Below are 19617 nucleotides of genomic sequence, written 5' to 3' on the forward strand. Positions count from 1 at the left end.
AAGTGTTTTCCATGCATTAGCATTTCTTGCCTCTCTGGAAGGTGAGGGCCAGGGCGATGGCCCTGCTCTACCACACCGTATAAACCAGCCCTATGAGTGCCCACAGGCCCCCGCGGCTTCTGAGGCCACGACTGGGGCAGAGACAAGAGCTACTTCCAGAGAAGTGACCTTCCCTACCTCCCTTTATCATAAACCTGCCACTCCCTGGGAAACTGTCTTGGGTTGGTGCCTCGGCTGTGGACCCCGAGGTGGGGCTCTGTTGTGGGTGATTGGTGGGAAACCTGGAAGGGGCAAGGGCGGGGGGATAGGGCAGGGAAAGATAGGCACACGTGCAGTTTCTGCAGGTGTCTGACTCCGTCCAGATCCCTCGAGGAGCTCTGGAGTGTGAGTGGCACAAAGGCAAGGGGCAGGACTGTAAGGCTTCCCATCAGTCATGGCTGAGAGCAGATATAGGACCATGAAGGTAGCTGGGGGTGAGCCTCGGAGGCAGCTCGGGTTAGCCCTGGGACCCAGCCTCTGCTGTACACGTTTATAGCCAACAGGAGGCAGATATCTGGAAGGTTACATGTCAGCGGATAGACCCGGTTCCGAATTCCAGCTCTTCCACACACAGCAAGGTGATCTCACGCAAGTCACTTCACCTCACACAGCCTTGATTTCCTCTGCTGTGAAATGGGGATAATATTAGCTTTTACCTTCCAGAATTGTTGTCAGGATTTAACGAGACAGTACAAGTGAAAGGGCTTAGCACAATGCCTGGCCCTGAGTGAGTCCTCATGTTGGCCATTATAATTATAGTTCTTGCCACTGCTGCTTCTGTCCCAACAAGCCCAAAGCTGGGCAGGGTTCTGCCCGACTGGTGCTCCGGTCTTTTGGTGAAGGTTTGCTTATTCCTCTGGGGCGCAAAGCGATGTTTCCTCACCGGGTAACCCTAAGACATATATTCGTGTAGGTAGAGCGAGGACATTTTTAAGAGGAGCCTAGTTACAAACCCAATTGGCATCTGGCAGGTCGTGGCTCATCCTTGGGGTCTGGAAGCTCCTGGGAGCTGTTTGGAAGGGAATGAGTTCGAAGAGTCTTCACCAAGGACGTGTGTCAACAGTCAACACCTTCTTTTCCGTGTGAACGTCGTGCAGATACACAGCTGCAAATTGCCTGCAAATGGCTCTGCTGCCAGTTGCCAGAGTAACGTTAGGATAAGCCTCCCTCCCACAATTTTTAGCGAGCTTTTGAAATGAGATGTGAAAGTCATTATTATTAAATTGAAAATTAACTTTTTTTAAAAAGAAAAGACTCATTCTAGAAGGATCTATTCCATCTCATCTTTGTTGGTTATTCTTCCAAATGGCACATCTGCCTCCATTCTTTCAAATCAGCCCAGCATCTGAAAGTGGGTCAAACTCAGAATTTTCTAAGTAATCTTGTGGAGTTCTGTTGCATGAGAGAGAGTTTATTAAGTCCACTCTCTGGCTTAACTTCTTGGGTCCACGTTTTCATAGGGATCATTTACTCACAGAAACCAACACGGTTCCGATGGCGTGCCTTGTTCCCCAGCAGTGCTTACTGGGCTTCGAACTCTGCATCAGGAGAAGCTGGTGGGTTACCTTGCTGCTGCCCAAAGAAGCAAGATTGCAGGCTAAAAGGTGTGTGACCTTGGCTGTTTTCTGTTGCACTCTTTGTAATTGCGGGAGTGAGAGAGACAGAGAGAGGGAGAGAGAAGGAGAGAAGTTCTAGAAAATCTATTTAAAAAATAGAAACTGTAATAAATGCAAATTAATCTGTGTTGGGAGAAAGCAGATCAGTGATCGTGTGCAGATGGGGGAAAGAGAAGGAGCATGAGGAAACTTTGGGGGGAGTGGATATGTTCATTATCACGATATTGGTGGTTTCACAGGTGTTTACATCTGTCAAAACTTGTCAAATTGTAGTCTTTAAATATGTGTAGTTTACTAGCTGTCAGGTTATGCTTCAATGAAGTTGTAAAACAAAATAAATTACTTTCTTTGTTTTTTAAATAATACCTTTTTAAAATGAAATGGCTTCAGTGCTCCCAGGTTGAAAAGTAAGAATATGAAATAGGTCTTTAGCTGAGAAAAAAAGGCAGCTAGGCATTCTGGTTAAAACCTATGTGTCTCTGAAAGCAACCAACATGTCCTTGAGGACGTGCGGGGATCAATAAACCGAGGCACGTTCAGCCACTGGAATATCATTCAGGCCTAAAGAGAAGTGAGCTGTCAGGCCATGAAAAGACAGGGAGGAGACTTCAGTGCAGATTACTAAGTGAAAGAAATTGATCTCAAAAGGCTACATACTGTAGGATTCTGCCATACTATAGGACATTCTGGAAAAGGCAACTCTACAAAGGCAGTGAGATCAGTGGTTGCCAGAGGCTGAGGAGGGGGATGGGATGAACAGGTACAGCCCGGAAGAGTATTAGGGGCAGTGAAAATACTCTGTGTGATTCTATAATGATGGAGACATGTCATTACCCATTTGTCAAAACCCATAAAATGTACACCACCAAGAGCGAACGCAAGGTGAAGTGTGGACTTTGGGTGATAATGACGTGTTACTGCAGGGTCATTGACTGTAACGAGTGTTTCCGCTCTGGGGGGGTGATGATGGCGGGGGAGGCTGGGCATGTGTGAAGGCTGGAGGTGTATGGGAACGCCCTGTGCTTTCCTCTCCATTTTGCTAAACTAAAACTGCTTTAAAAAATAAAGTCTTACAACCGAGCAACCGAACAACAAGAACAAAATCCTTATGTGTCTCAATCTTTCCAAGGCCAGGGGTTCTTGTCTGTCTGCGCAGTCCTTGGCTTTGGGTATGCGGGAGAGCTAGTAATAGTCCAACTTAGCCTGAAGTGGAGGGGAAACTTGTCGGAGTGCTCCCCAAACCTCTTCAGCTCTCACCGCGTGGCTGGTCAGAGGAAGTGGGTTCGACATGGGGTAGCTCAGTGCGGAGAGACTGAGGTGTCCTCCAGAATCCTGCCTTCTCTCTGCTGTCATTGGTGGCACCATTCCTGCAGCCTGGCCCACGTCCGCCTCTCTAACTTGATGCTACAGACACAGGAGGCACACACGTATGCACGCAGGCTGGTAGAGACACACGACCATGAGTTTTTATTAGAAGCAAAATCTGGCTATTCTTCATTCAGCCATCCATTCATTTATCCAGGAACTTTTTGCTGAGGACCTACTCCAGGTGAAGGGCAAAGAACTGGGTGAATGGTTAAAATAGACACAGTGCCTGCCCTCATTGACCTTACATTCTAAGTGGGATAGACACAGTAAGCAAACAACTAAAAATGGAAGGTGAAACTACAATGGGGGTAAGTGCTGTAAAGCCAAGATAAAGGGCTGTAAGAACAAATAACAGGGGGTTTAGCTTATTCATAGTGACAGGGAAGGAGGCTTCACCGGAGAAATGACAAGGGAGGTGATTTGAAAGCTGTATAGGAATTAACCAGATAAAGAAGGTCAGCAGAAGTATTTCAGAAAGAAAGAATGATATGAGCAAAGGCCCTGTGGTTGGAGGGAGCATGGCAGGATCAAAGTGATCAAGGGCCTTTGCGGCTGGAGCTCAGAGAACAAGAGGGAGAGAAGCCAGTGAGGTGACTAGGGGCTAGAGGGCACTTGACTTTAAGGACCATGGCAAGGAAATGTTCACTCTTGACTTCCCCAGAAAAACACACCGCAAGCCCCCAACAACAACAAAAAACCACACACACACCAACAAAACAAAAAACAAAGCTAAATTTATTAAAACTACTACAATAAAGGAGAGCACTACCTTGACAACATTTAGTAATGTCTCAGAAGGTGGAGGTCAGGGGAATCTATTCATGGAATTTTAGGGCCCAGGCTTGATGATTTTAAAGTTGGTTTTACCAGGCAGAGAATTAGTTGGGATTAGGCCAAGTTAATGACATAGGCTTGATGGGGCCTCGGATGTGTGAACACAGTGAAGACAGGGTCTGAAAGTGAGTCCTGCTGTTAATGTTAATCTTCATACGTACGCTACTCCACTTGGCTCAGACTCACCGTCTAGTAGCAGGTGTTTTTTTAGAACACACAGCTGAGTTATCTTGCTTATTCTCAGTTTTGCTTAAAAATGGACAGAAAAGTACGCCCAGATTTGGGATTAGTACAACACCAAGGAATGGCATTGCTCTCAGTGCTGAGGTTTGACTTTATCCTAAGTGTAACAGGAAACTGTGAATAGGATTGACAGTCCCTCTGACCTGCTGCCCTCGCTCCCCTTGCTGCGGGGCAGCGGGATGGGCCACCGTCACCATGCCACTCTCTCTTTGTGGCCCTCAGCTCTCACCTGTGCCCCGGGACCACAAGGAAAGGTGCGGCAGAATGCTGTTGCCCACGTTGAGGGGCTTCTCTGCGCATGTCCCTGTGTCAGGCGTGGTTGCAACCTGTGCTCCTTGCCCCGCACTGCCGCTGACCATTTCTGAGCCTCCGCCCGTTCTCCAGCCCCTAAGCAGTTCCCGATCTGCAAAGCGAGGATAATAACAGTCTGGACTTTATAAGGATGGTTCTGGGGAGTAAACGAGACGTGCATGTACATTCTTAGCACTGCCTGGCACGTGACAAGTGCTCGCGCGTTAATTACTACTGTTGCTTTCACATTGGAGACAGAGCTGAGGGCTCCAGAAGCCCCCAGGCTCATTCCGTGACCCTCTGAGGAGCTAATTTGCTGAGGGTTCTCGTCATCCAAGTGACTATGGTTCTGCTCTTCGCCTTCTGTTCTTTCTTTCTCTTTCTTTCTTTCTTTCTTTCTTTCTTTCTTTCTTTCTTTCTTTCTTTCTTTCTTTCTTTTAGGATTTTATTTATTTTGACAGAGAGTGAGAGAGAGCACAAGCAGCGCGGAGGGGCAAAGGGAGAGGGAGAAGCAGGCTCCCCGCTCAGCAGGGAGCCTGCCGAGGGACTTGGTCCCAGGACCCTGGGATCATGACCCGAGCCAAAGGCAGATGCTTAACCGACTGAGTCACCCAGGCGCCCATCTTCAATCTCTATTCTTGTGTGTTTGGCCCAGAGTGTTGCCTTCTGATTCCCACATCTAAGACCTTTGCATTCCTTCTGGGGGTGAGTCTTAACTGTCCGTTTGTGCCAGCCTTTCCTCTAGGTCAAGGCTGCAAGCAACTCGACGGCAGGGAAGGTGGTCCTGCTGCTTCCTTTCTTCACCCAGTAAGAGCACAAGGGCCCAGTTCATTCCAGTGACTTGTACTGAGACCCACTCTGGCCCGGGCTGGGTGCTGTGCACATAGGAACGGGTTGGACACAGAACTTTTGGGGTCCCTGGAATTAGAGGGAAAGAGCCCAGATAAAGTCTTGCGGGGCACTTACCGGTGAATGGGTGTGTAAGGTACAGACTACGGAGGGATTGATTCTAGCCCGGGGCGTGAAAGAAAACTCAGAGAAGTTGATGCCTGTACAGGGTTTATCAAACATGCTGTGTGTTATTCGTTTAATAAGCAAAACGTGCAAATAGAAAAAATTGAGACGTTTCCAAAAAAGTTCAGAGTGCAAATCAGTCTTCCTCCCAACCCTTCAGTATCCCACTCGGAGGCCCATACCGTTTTCAGGTTTTACCTGCATGTATAAGCTCGGATCTTGCATTCGTAAACTTACCCCACAGCGTACTGTACACTGTTTTACTTCGTTGTATAGCTTGAGGACCGTGCTATGTGGGGGCACACGTTGATCTTTATTGTTATTATGATAATTACTTGTATGTAATCAGCCCCCTATTGATGGACAGAATGGCTGTTTCTTTTCCTTTCTTTCTTTTCCTTCCTCCCTTCCTTCCTCCCTCCTTCCCTCCCTCCATCCCTCTTCCCTCCCTCTTCCCTCCCTCCCTTCTTCCCCCCTCCCTCCCTTCCTTTCTTCCCTGCTACATTGAGTGTGTTTCAATGAATATCTTTGTAAAATTTCTTTGAGCCCTTGTGTGACCCATGCACAGTAAATATATAGCAAATTCCGGAAGTAGAATTGTTAGGGCGAAGTGTGTATGCCTGGCCAATTTTGATAGGTATTTCCAAGTTGCCTTTCCAAGAGGGCATATCCACCTGTGACTCTCCAACAGTGAGTGAGAGGTGAACAGGGCTGGTGAGGGTGCCCCCCAGGTTTTCAGGTAGTGCAGGTGGGAGGGGCAGGATGGGAGGGCAGAAGAGCCCGGGGGGGGTACAGCCTGTGTCAGGGTGCAGAGGCTGGGGAGACCTGGTCCCATGCGGAAAATTTGGGGGGAGCAGGAGAGGAATGTAGTGAGTGTTCCGTGCAAGAAAAGAAGCATAGGGATGCTTGGTATCTGTAGGACACCGTGCAGACTCATAGCTGCAGAGAGTTCTCAGCAGCAGCATCAGAACGTGCTATATTCTGTGTGTTGATGTCCTAGTTTTGGTTTGCAGCAGCTGCTTAATAAAATACAAGTACAGCATGGAAATGCACACGGAACGGGAAGTGAGGGCGGCATCGTCCCCCGTGCCTTCCAAGCTTTGAGAAGTGGTATGGTACCCCACAGGCACAGCCCGTTCCGAGCAGCTGTGGCTATTTAAGAACTAATTTCTGTGTGCCATTTCCCCCAAGCGACTGCTAGTTTCTTAGAACAGATACTGATTAAACTGTTGGCACTCACTGCTTAAAAAAATGGAAGGTTAGGTATTTCTATTTGCTGAGGCCACCATGAAAAAATTACTGAAATGCCCAGGGCACTGTGAAAGAGAAAGTTTGGGAACTTCTGGATTTCTCTGTGCTTGCAACATTTAATTCTTTTTTTTTTTTTTAAAGATTTTATTTATTTATTCGACAGAGATAGAGACAGCCAGCGAGAGAGGGAACACAAGCAGGGGGAATGGGAGAGGAAGAAGCAGGCTCATAGCAGAGGAGCCTGATGTGGGGCTTGATCCCATAACGCCGGGGTCACGCCCTGAGCCGAAGGCAGACGCTTAACCGCTGTGCCACCCAGGCGCCCCAACATTTAATTCTTTTTAATCTAATTCTGGCAGCAACACTCCTCGCTAGGTACTATTACTCTCTCCCTTTTACTCTGGAGCAAACTGAAGATCAGTAAAGAGCAACATCGTGCAGTGAGTTAGTGAGAGAGGAGGGAATGAACTGGAATCAGTCTGAGAGCATGTCTCTGTTTTTAGCCACTATGCTGACTCTCAGACACTTTGGATGTCCAATTACGCAATGCACCCTGAGCACTAGGAAAGCTGAGTTTTACTGTATTACTAACAAGGCCACATTATTCTTTCATCCTATTAAACCAGCAGTGCCTCGTCCTCTAATTTGAAATCCCTTAATGTCTGGGCAGTGCAGTCCTGTGAGTCAGAGGGCTGGCTCCACTGCTGTGTTCATGGACAGGAACAGGCCCTGGGGACCCGTGGAGTAACATGCCCTCTAACTCTGTGCCTGACCAGGCCCTTTTTCAGGCACCAGGACATATGGGAGGGAGGCAACTTGGACAGAGTTTAGAAAAGCAGCAGCCCCTGTGACCACAGGGAGGGAATCAAAGGAGATGTCAGTGTTAGGAACCAGCTAAATGACCTTCCCACCCCGTGACACCAGGGAGGAAACAGGCCCAGGAGGGTTAAGACAGTTGTCTAAGGTGACACAGTGAGCTGATGGAGAGCTGGGCTGAGATCCAGCACTCTTGCCGTAAGACATTGGATGAAAAGAAAAGCCAAGAAGAGAATTGTGGAAGCTTCCATTGATCACTGAGACTTTATATACTCACCTCCAGCCAAACGCCAGGATGGCCTCCAAAGGGTTCCCTTCAGGAGCTAATAGTCATCGTGCCAAACCCTCCGCGCTCCATCTTGCATCTGTTGGCCTGCACGGCCTGACTTAGCAGGCACATTTTTAAGACCAGGCGACTCGGGTTCAAAGCAAAGAACATTTGCTAGCTAGGGAGTAATTGAGGCTGGACTGTGATCCAGGGCACACGACTTCCCGTGGCCCAGCAATGCTTCCCTCTCTCGTGTTCTAGGTAGGTGGGAGAGTGTCCATACGACATTAGCTGCCATTACCAACATCTTCATCATTCGGAAACTTGCCAGTTCTCACCGGGTGTCAACTCGGAACACAGGCCTTTCCGTTGCCAGGTTCCATATGGGACATTCTTCCCAGGTCCTAACACCTGTAATATGAAGGCCTTTAAAGTCAAGAGGCTAAGAGGGCAGGTTCTGGAGGGAAGCTGCCTACGTCCCGCCTCAGGCTCCATTACTGACATAGCAGCCGTGTGAGCTTACTGAGCCTCGGTCTCCTTCTCTGTAAAATGGCAGCAGGAATAAGAAACAGTGCAGGCAGCTCGCCCTCACCTGTGCAGTGCTGTGTAGTTCAGGAGACGGCAAACCTTGTCTGTAAAGGGCCCAGTAGTCAGTTTTCTTGGCTTTGTAGCCTCTGATGTTGTCACTATGCTGTTCTTCAGTTGTACGGGAGAGGCAGCCATAGACGGTGGCTGTGCTCCAGTACGATTCCCATTCATTCATTCATTCGTTCATTCATTCATTCATTGTTATATTAGTTTCAAGGGTACAATATAGTGGTTCGACACTTCGCACAACACTGGGCGCGCGTCACAACAAGGGCACTCCTTACTCCGCATCACCTATGTCATCTGCTCCTCCCATCTCCCCTCTGGTAACCATCCATTTGTTCTCTATAGTTAAGAGCTGGTTTCTTAGTTTCTCTCTCTCTCTCTCTTTCTTTTTTTCCTTTGTTCATTTGTTTTGTTTCTTAAATTCCACATACGAGTGAAATTGTATGGTATTTGTCTTTCTCTGACTGGCTTACTTTGCTTAGCATAATGCACTCTAGCTCCAACCGTGTTGTTGCAAATGGCAAGATTTCGTTCTTTTTGATGGCTGAGTAATATTCCTCTGTGTGTGTGTGTGTGTGTGTGTGTGTGTGTGTGTGTGTGTAACACATCTTCTTTATCCTTTCATGCATTGATGGCTATTTGGCCAGTACGATTTTATTTGCAGAAATAGGTGACATGCCATGGTTTGCCACCCCTGCTATACTTAGCCCTACATCTGTAAGTGACCTTTTTCTGACTTAACCTCAATATATCCCTCACATTTTGCCTGAAACACATCTCAACACCGAGGCCCTTATACTAATGGTTCTTACACTTTGGTGGGGGGTGAGAGATGAAGAGAGGGAGCCCACTGAGAACCCATAAACCCTCTCCGAAAGAAAACACAAATGTATGTGCGATTTTGTACCCAATTATAGGGGGTTTTGTAGACACAGAATCTCTTCATCCTTAAGAACTCCAGGAATGCATCTTGCTCTTCCAGAAACTGCAGAGGTGGTTATCATGAGAACATCAGTCTGAGAACATCAGAGCCTGAAGAAAATTTGGTAGTGCTCCAGTGTGCTAGTTATTGCAGAGTTTTATCTCAGCACAAAACCCCATAGCTATTGAGCGTATGTCCCATCGCCCCTGGTGGCTAACTGAACCCATGTGATCTTGTTCTGACTATTGGGATAAGACTAGAAGTGGTAGGTACCGTGTCAAGGCCCTGCCTCTTATAACTGGGTATGCGCTAGCCTGGCTTCTTTCTCCTTTCCATTGACTAAAGGATGGCAAGAATGGGATAGTCAGTCACCTTGGACTCAAAGATAGAAACCACACATTGGGGCGGCCTCAGAGGTATAGTCGGTTCAGTGTCTGACTCTTGGTTTTAGCTCAGGTCGTGATCTCAGGATTGTGAGATCAAGCCCTATGTCAGGCTCGTGCTCAGCACAGAGTCTGTTTAAGACTCTCTCTCCCTCTGCCCCCACCCCACTCAATCCCCCACCCTTAAAAATTAATAAATAAATCTTAAAAAAAAAGAACCCCCCCCCACATTGAAGATGGAAAAGCCACCCTGGGGTCTGAACTGCCTACCTGCAGGCTGTTATGTAAGATAGAGATCAGCTTCAGTCTTATTTAAGCTACTGTGTCTCTGGATCTCTTTGTTATAGCAGCTAAAGCTAAACTAGTACAGAGTATTGGCTACGTCATTTGCAGGGCCCAGTGCAGGATGAAAATGTGGGGTCCCGGCTCAAAAATTGGTAGGAATTTCAAGACAGGGACAGCAGATTCTTATCCAGGGCAGACCCGTTTTAAGCACGGGGATCTGTGCAACTGCTCAGGGCACATGCCCGGGAAGCTGCCCCTGCCTGTGCCCCAGGACAGGTGGGAACTCAGTTGACGCCCAGGGGTTGGATCATCCATACTGGGTCCCTTTTGGTGGTCGGAAGGAGCCATGCTTTTGATCATTTTGTAGCATAGCACATGCACCATGGTCAGGAACGAACCAGACCAGGGACCTTGGCTGACCCGCCCTATTGGTAGGGGTCCGGGGCTTACTATCTCTCAGGAAAGTTTTAGAGTTTGCTCCTTTCTACATCTGGGGCAAAGCAGGAGAATGCAACTGCCTAGATTATAAATCAGAGCTGACAAATGCCACAGGTCTCCGTGGTTACCGTGGATGGACCTCAGGCCAAACCTCAGTGTGGTCCTATCATCAGCTGGCTGGACGAGCGTACTGATCTGGCAGCTTCCCGAGACCTTCCTCCACGACCCAGCAGTTACACTCTCTTCTGAGCAATGCTATGAGGAAGGTACTGTTCTCATTGCATTTTGCAAACTGGGAAACTGAGGCCCTACTGATGAGTGATGACCCTAGAATTCAAGCCCCAGCAGTTTCCCTTGGGAGCTTAGAGGCTTCATCACCACCTTACACTTGACCCTAGACAAATTCCACACTTTGCATGCTTGACTGCCCATCTCCTTACTGTCATTTTCTGACACCTGTGATGTGCGGGACTTCAAGGGCTGGTTCTGGAGGAAGGCTGCTTAGGTCCCACCTCCGGCTCCATTACCTACTCACCAGCTGTGTGAGCTTGGAAAAACCTCAGTTTCCTCAACTGTAAAATGACAATAATAGTACAGGTCTTCCCTCTTTGATTTGCTGTGACAACAGCCTAAGATAATGCAGGCGAAGGCCTTGACATTTAGTGAGTCCTTTGTAGGTTTCTCTCTCATTACTGACATAAAACACACGATCAGCTAGACTTCCCAAAGTCCCACCAACATATCTGCACCTGCTTTGCGCCCCCAAGCCCTTCCTGTTTCTGTCCTGGTCTTGGAATCCTCCCTCTTACCCCCTTCTCTGCTCTTGCTGCCATGTTCAAGTAAAGCAGGTGTTTGTTTTGTTTTGTTTTGAAATCAGGGCAAAATGGTTATATTTAACTGAGTCTAATTTATTAAAATAATTGTCTTAATGAATACTAATTATTAAATGTCCATTTAGCTCAGTGCTTCCCTTTGCTGGTACACGCAGTTCGTATTAGTCATTAGGAAATAGGACATGCAGCAAACTGTGTAATTGCAGACAAAGCATTTAAGACACAAACCAATAAAAATCAAAGGTAGGAGAAAAATGCTTTGAAGGGAGCTGGGGACTAGTCGGGACTTCCTGTGTCCTGCCAAGAACCTGGGGCAGAAGGTGGGGGTGGGGCGGGGTGTTGGGTGATCGCCCTGAGAGCCGCCTGCCAGGCCTCTGTGTCCAGATAGAGAGGAAATGAGACGTTGTTTATATGGAAGGAAAGGAGTCGCCGGGTCACATCTTTAACCAGGTCTAGAGAAGAACTCAGGCCGATGGAACCCTTCTCCTCAGGGAGAGTGCCCGCAAGTGCAGGCGGGAGGAGGGGCCTCGTGAGAAGTCGAGCGTGGGCTGGGTTCTTGCTTTCTCCACGCTGCCAGTTTGCTGGCTGGCTGACTGTCACAGGTTGAATTGCATCCCCTTGCCAGAGCTCTAGGTTGAAGCCCTCACCCCCAAAACCTCAGAAGGGGACCTTATTTAGAGATAGGAGTTTTTCAGGGGAAATCAAATTAAAATGAAGACGTTAGGGTGGGCCCTAACCCCATTTGACTATTGTCCTCCCAAAAAGGACCACAAACTAGGTGGCTTAAACAGCAGAAATGGACTGCCTCACTGTCTGGAGGCCAGAAGTCCAAGGTCCGGGTGTTGGCAGGGTTGGTTCCTTCTGGGTCTGGTCCATGCGTCCCCCCCCCCCCCCCCCCGGCTACAGGTGGTGTTCTGGCGACCTTTGGCATTCTTTGGCTCCTAAAAGTATCACCTTGATCTCCATCTCCATCTTCACATGACGTCCTGCTGTGTGCATGTCTGCGCTCACATTTCCCCTTTGTATAAAGACGCCAGTCATGTTTGCATTAGAGGCTACCCTAACGTCCTCATGTTAACTTGATTACTTCTGTAAAGACCTTCTTGTCACATAAGGTCCCATTCTGAGGGCCTGGGGTTAGGATTTCAACATTTGAATTTTTTTTGACAGGGACACAGTTCAACACATAACAGTGACCTTGGGCAGGTGGCTTCCTGCCTCTGAGCTCTCTTTATCGATCTGCAAAATAAGATGTAATGAAATAACCTCCAAGGGCTTTTCAGCCCTAAAGCCCTATGTAGGCCAAAGCAATCTCAGCCTCTGGACCCAGGCTTGCCCCAAAGGCTGCAGAAACGGACACGGACTCCAATTTACAGCCGGGCACGTGAGGCTGGAAACTGCCTTAGAAAGAGATTTACAACCAGGGCATACTTCCCCATGGGGATCCTCATCATTGGCTTGGGGAGGCCCCAACAGACAACCTCCCAATCTCCATGGCCGAGCACTCTGCTGAGTTGGGCGCAGAGGACCCCAGCCTAGACTCGGTTGCTGGGGACCCATCGGCGGGCTGCCCTGAGGCTGGGCTAGAGCCCCAGGGATGCGGAATTAGGTCACCCACCCTTTCCACTTAGGTCATCAAAAAGCTATGGGCCGGGCAATAGCTTTAATCACCTGTGCTTGCTACACCCAGTTTAAGCCAGAGGCCATGGGGGAAAGGTCTCCTATCTCACCGTCCTCTGACGCATCCAGTGCCTGAGCTGATACCCGTATCGCCCTGGTCACAACTGTGATTTTATCTCGGGCTCTCTGAATACTGGCCATTACAGTGGGGGAGAGGGCTCCAGGACCACTACTGCCGACTATGCCAAATTTGCACACCAAACTCTCATCTGCCCTTGAAAAATGAATCGACTCCAATGGTTAAAGATGCTGTCTTGTGTAAACCTGGTCGTAGGATATGCAAGTAACCTGAGGGTATATATTCAAGTCTTAGGTATTCTGGATGTTTCCTTTTGAAGATGGGTAGTGTGGAGTCATGGGGGGTGGGGGGGTGGGGGTGGTCATAGAGTCTGTGACTGTATCAGGCCACCTGACTCAGCCAGGCCAGCTCATTGGCCAAACCCCTCCCTGAGACAATCTCTGCCCAAACCCAACACACTGCCTCTCTGTCCTGCCTCACCTCTGGCCACATACCAGCAGCGCCTGCTCTAGGGTGGCCAGCTATCCCAGTTGTAGCACTGAATGTCTCTAATCCTGGGGAGCACCCTCAGTCCTGGCAAAGTGGGACAGTTGGTAGCCCTGTCCCCCTGCTAGCGCCCCCCTGCCATGAAAACACCTGCAGCTTCTGAAACAGCCTGATTCCCTACCTGAATACCGCCTTGGCCTTTAAGATGACGTTTCACCCTTTCTGCAAAACTGTCATCCAACACTCTCTCCTCCCGAGTCACCGGGGCCTCACCCAGAGGATTCCACTCTGCCATGGCTCATTCCACTCTGCCCTGTTCACCCTGCCTCCCTATAACTGTCTCCTCCTTGCCTTGTCTCTCTTACCCACCAGATTGGAAGCCCCTCCAGGGCAGGGGTTTGGAGAAGACTGGATGCCAAAGACTGTGAACTGCAGGAAGGAATAAAGGGGGCTGGCCATCAGAAATAGGTGAGGGGCATTAAGACGTACAAAGTTCCATAGTCAATAATATTGAAGTAACCGAACGGTGACGGATGGTGACCACACTTACCTTGGTGAGCATTGCGTAATATACAGAATTATCGAATCACTAGGTCGTACACCCGAAACTAACACGATACTGTGTGTCAGGTGTACTTCAATTAAAAAAAAAAAGAAAAGAAAAGGCTGTGTGGCCTTCAAGTTGTCTACTTTGTCACCTTGCCGCGTGCAGACAGGGCAGGCGCTAACGCGACCAGCTGTATTATTGTTCTGAAATAAATAAAGTATATATTAAATGATAGCTGAGCAAAGTCAGTTTCCCTTCTACGTCTTACTCCCATGTCTCTTTCCTAGACACAACCACCATTAACCAATTTCTCATGTATCCTTCTATAAATAGGTCATGGACAGGCAAACATAATTTTAAACACTCATCTGCTTCACACACACAAATAAGAATATAGTGCATACATTCTTCTCCACCTCTTTTTGTTCTTTGTTGAACATATATCCTGGCTGTTGTTTAGTATCAGTACATACATACTGCACGTTTATTTCTAACGATTCTCATTTTCTGAGAAGCGTCTACCAGGAAACTGCAGAGCCAGTCACCTTCCCCGTTTGACACGCACTTTCTCAGTACCTTGGTGTCATCATGAACATGGTTTCAATGAACTAAAATTTTTGTTTGACTTTTAATTAGGTCCCTAAAGCCTGGATTCTGCACTAGACTAGTAGAGCATGCTTCAGAATCTTCTGGAAGGCTTTTAAAATGGAAATTGCTGGACAGTCTGAAGCATTCCTGGTTAAGTACCTCAGAGGTGGAGGTGGGGCTTTCGAATTGGTGTTTCTAACAAGTTCTCAGGGAACGTGGATGCGGCTGGTCCAGGAGCCCCACGTTGAGAACTGTGAGCTCTGCGAGGTAAGCACTGGGGATGTTTTATTCACTAAACTATTCCCAGTGCTTGGTGCAAAATAGGCAGGCAGTAAATAAATATTTGTTGAATGAAAAATAAATTAAAGAATGCTTGCACCCTCGCTGTGACACTGGTATGCACTGGTGTGGGGTGGAGCCTAGGCTTTCTGGCTAAAGAAAATGTGAGAAAGCTGCCGAGTCAATCAGAGGTGGGGCCTCCAGCTCGGCTGGTCAGACAGGTTGGCCCACCCAGTCCTCTCCCCGCACCGCCCCCCGCCCCGCCATCTGACCTGGGACGCCCCCACCTCTCCATACTGATCCTGACCCTGATCACTGTTCTTAGAGACAGGAGTTTCCAACATGACCCCTTCTTTCTTCCTCATTGTCCTGGTGAGCAAGCTGGGGAGCCTGAGGGGTAAAGTGGTTTGCCCGGTTTCACACGGCACTTTTGATGACGCTTGCCCAGTCAGCCTGAGGAAGTGGCAGGACTGAGACATTCCACGCCACAGATAAAGCCACAAGGACAGTTTTTCTCTAATGAAATCTTTTAGTTTTGCATGAAATTTCACACAGATTTATCATTTGTTTATTTATTCAAGACAGGGAAGGAAAGGGAAGGGAAGGGAAGAGAAAGAAAGAAGAAAGAAAGAAAGAAAGAAAGAAAGAAAGAAAGAAAGAAAGAAAGAAAGAAAGAAAGAAAGAAAGAAAGATTGATTTATTATATATCTACATATCAGAGAGTGTTTTAGGTATTGGGGTGCTGCCTTCATGGAACTTCCATTTCAGGAAGGGGTGCAGACAACAAACGTAAAGAAGTAACTCATTTTAGACAGCTATGATGGAATGCAGAGAAGAAAGAAAGACAGTCCAAGTCAGACGGTGCATGTATTACCAACTGGTGCTGGACAGAGCTGAAGGGTTTTTGCTCTGGCGAGTAGCTTTGCTGGTTTCTGGAAAGTTCCTAAGTAGAGATGCTTCAAAACACGGAGTCTGACTATCAGGACAGAAATCAACAAGGCAAGAGCATGAGGGAGGAGCTTCTGCTTCACCAGGTGCCTTTTCCTGGGTGTTGCACAAAGAGCAATGCCTCCGGAGCCAGAGAACGCTGGGTTTAAATCCTGCCTCTGTCACCTCTCAGCTGCATGACCTGGAGATAGGCTTTTCACCTTTGGAAGCTCAGTTTTTCCATCTGTAAAATGGGAAACAGTGGCAAGAACTACTGCTTGGAGCCAGAGAAGCAGATCCAAATTATGACACTTTGGCTAAATGATTAGACTTGCTTGAGCCTCAGAAAATTCTTTCATTCATTTATTTAAAGAAGAAAAAAGATCTTTAAAATAGGCATAATAATTGAAATGTCCCTGGAATGTTGTGAAGCTTATGGAAATCCATACATGGGAACTTCATTTAAAAGCTATGCATTCAGGAGCACCTGGGTGGCTCAGTCAGTTAAGCGTCTGCCTTTGGCTCAGGTCATGATCTCAGGGTGCTGGGATCGAGCCCCCGCATTGCGCTTTTCTCCCTTCTTCTCCCTGCTTCTCCCTCTGCCCCTCCTCCTCCTCCCCCTCTTCCCCCTGCTTCTCTCCCCTTGATTGTGCTTTCTCTCTCTCAAATAAATAAAATCTTTAAAAAAAAGCTATGCATTCATAAAATAGCTGTTCCTGTATTATATATTCTTTTTTATATTTAATTTTTAAAATATTTTTAATTGTGGTAAAATACACATAACAAAATTTGCCATCTCAACCATTTTTTTAAAAAGATTTTATTTATTTATTTGACAGAGAGAGAGAGAGAGCGAGCCAGCGAGAGAGGGAACACAAGCAGGGGGAGTGGGAGAGGAAGAAGTAGGCTCATAGTGGAGGAGTCTGATGTGGGGCTTTATCCCAGGACTCTGGGATCAGACCCTGAGCCGAAGGCAAACGCTTAATGACTGAGCCACTCAGGCGCCCCCATCTCAACCATTTTTAAGAGTACAGTTTAGCGTGAAGTACATCGACACCGTTGTGCAACCAATCTCCAGAGCTCTTTCATCTGGCAAAACTAAAACTATACGCATTAAACAACGCCCCAATCCCACCTCTCCCAGCCCCTGAAAACCACCATTTGACTTTCTGTTTTTGAATTTCACTACTCTAACTACCTCATACAAGTGGAATCCTATAGTATTTGTCTTTTCACAAAAGCCTGATTTCACTCACCGTAACGTCCTCAAGGTTCATCTGTGCTGTAGCATGTATAGACTTCCTTCGTTTTTAGACTGACTAGGATTCCATATTTTGTTTATCCGTTCATCCATTGATGGACACTTGGGTTGCTTCCATCTTTTGGCTGTTGTGAATAATGGCACTATAAATATGGGCATGCAAGTATCTCTTTGAGTACTTTCCTTCAATTCTTTGGGGCGTATACCCATACAGGGAATTGCTGGGTCATATGGTAATTCTATTTTTAATTTTTTGAGGAACCGTCACACTGTTTCCCACAGCAGCTGCACCGTTTGACATTCCCATCAACAGAGCACAAGGGTTCCAATTCCTCCACATTCTTGCCAACACCACTTATCATTTTCTTTTTCTTTTTCCTTTTTTTTTCTCTCTCTCTCTTTTAAAAGCATAGCAGCCATCCTAAAGGGTGTGAAGTGGTATCTCATTAGGTTTTTATTTGCATTTCCCTAATGATTAATGGTGCTGAACATCTTTTCCTGTGTCGATTGGCCATTTACTTATTGCCTTCAGAGAAATGTCTATTCAAGTCTTTTGCCCATTTTTTATTGAGAAGCTTGTTTTTGTTGTTGAATTGTAGGAATTCTTTATATATTCTGGATATGAACCCCTGATCAGATACGTGACTTGCAAATATTTTATCTCATTTTATTTTGCTGTTTGTGTCCTTTGATGCACAAAAGTTTTTAATTTAATTTGATGCAGTCCGATTTATCTATTTTTACTTTTGTCACCCGTTCTTTGGGTGTCATGTCCAAAAAATCATCACCAAATACAATGGCTTGAAGTTTTCCCTCTATGTTTTCTTCTAGGAGTTTTATAGTTTTAGGTCTTATGTGTAGGTCTTTGTTCCATTTTGGGTTAATTTTTGTAATGGTATAAGGGAAAGGTCCAACTTCATTTTTTTTTTAAGATTTTATTTATTTATTTGAGAGAGAGAGAGAGCACGAGTGGGGTGAGGGGCAGAGGGAGAATCAGACTCCCCACTGAGCAGGGAGCCTGACTTGGGGTTTGATCCTGGGACTCCAGGATAATGCCCTGAGCTGAAGACACCCAACCAACTGAGCCGCCTAGGTGCCCCCAACTTCATTCTTTTGCATGTGGATATCCAGTTCTCCCAGCACCATCCATTGAAAAGACTGTCCTTTCCCCATTGAATGGTCTTGGCATCCTTGTCAAAATCATTTAGCCATATAAGCAAGGTTTATTCCTGGGCTGGCTATTCTATACATTTGTTTTATGCCTCTACCACACTGTTTCGATTACTGTAGTTTTGTAGTAAGTTTTAAAGTCAGGACGTGTAACTTTCAAGACTGTTCCTCTTTTTTTCAAGTTTGTTTGGGCTATTTAGGTTTCCTTGGCATTCCAAATGAATTTTAGGAAGGGTTTTTCTATTTCTGCAAAAAAAGCCATTGGGATTTTGATAAGGATTTCATAGAATCTGTGGGTCACTCTGGGTAGTATCGACATCTGAACGGTATTATGTCTTCCGGCTCATGAACATGGAATGTTTTTCCATTCATTTTTATCTTCTTTAATTTCTTTCAGCAATGTTTTCAGCATCCAGGTCTTTCACTTCTTTGGTTAAGTTTATTCCTAAGTATTTTATTCATTTTGATGGTAATTTCCTTTTTGGGGTGCTCACTGTTAGTCTTTATGAACACAACTGGTTTCTGTGTGTTGATTTTATATCCTGCAACTTTGCCGAATTCACATATTAGCTTTAACAGGCTTTGTGTGTGTGTGTGTGTGTGTGTGTGTGTGTGTAGTCTTCAGGGCTTTCTATGTATTAGATCATGCCATCTGTAAAGGGAGAGAGATAATTTTTCTTTTCCCTTTCCAAGTTGAATATCTTTTCTTCCTGTTTTCCTTTCCTTTCCTTTCTTTGCCTCACCTCGCCTTTTCTTTCTTTCTTTCTTTCTTTCTTTCTTTCTTTCTTTCTTTCTTTCTTTCTTTCTTTCTTTCTTTCTTTCACCTGATTGTTCTGGCTAGGTCTTCCTGTCCTATGTTGAAGAGAAGTGGCAAAGTCAGCATTCATGTCTAGAACCTGATCTTAGGGGAAAAGCTTTTAGTCTTTCACTATTTCGTGTCATGTTGTCTGTGGGTTTTTCATCTACATCTTTATTATGTTGAGATAGTTTTCTTTTATTCCTAGTTTGTTGAGTGCTTTTTTTTTTCATGAAAGAGTATGGAATTTTTTAAAATGATTTTTCTGCATCAGTTGATGATCCTGTGGGGGGTTTTCTTCATCATTCTGTTAATATGATGTATTACATTGATTGATATTTTTTTGTGTTGAACCATCCTTGCATTTCAGGAATAAATCCCATTTGGTTAGGGTGTATAATCCTTTTAATGTGTTATTGAATTGTTTGCTAGTATTTTGTTGAGGATTTTTGCATCACTGTAGTTTTATTTTCTTGGAGTGTCTTTGTCTGTCGTTGATATCAGGACAATGTTGGCTTTATAGAATGACTTTGAAAGTGTTCCCTCCTGTTCAACTTTTTGGCAAGTTTGAGGAAGATTGGTATTAATTCTTCTTTAAATGTTTAGTAGGTTTTGCCAGGAAAGCCATCTGGCCCTGGGCTTTTCTTTATTGGAAGGCTTTTGATAACA

Source organism: Ursus americanus, chromosome 15 (assembly GCF_024610735.1).
Source record: "Ursus americanus isolate L20-20 chromosome 15, mUrsAme1.1.p, whole genome shotgun sequence".
NCBI classification, from domain to species: Eukaryota; Metazoa; Chordata; class Mammalia; order Carnivora; family Ursidae; genus Ursus; species Ursus americanus.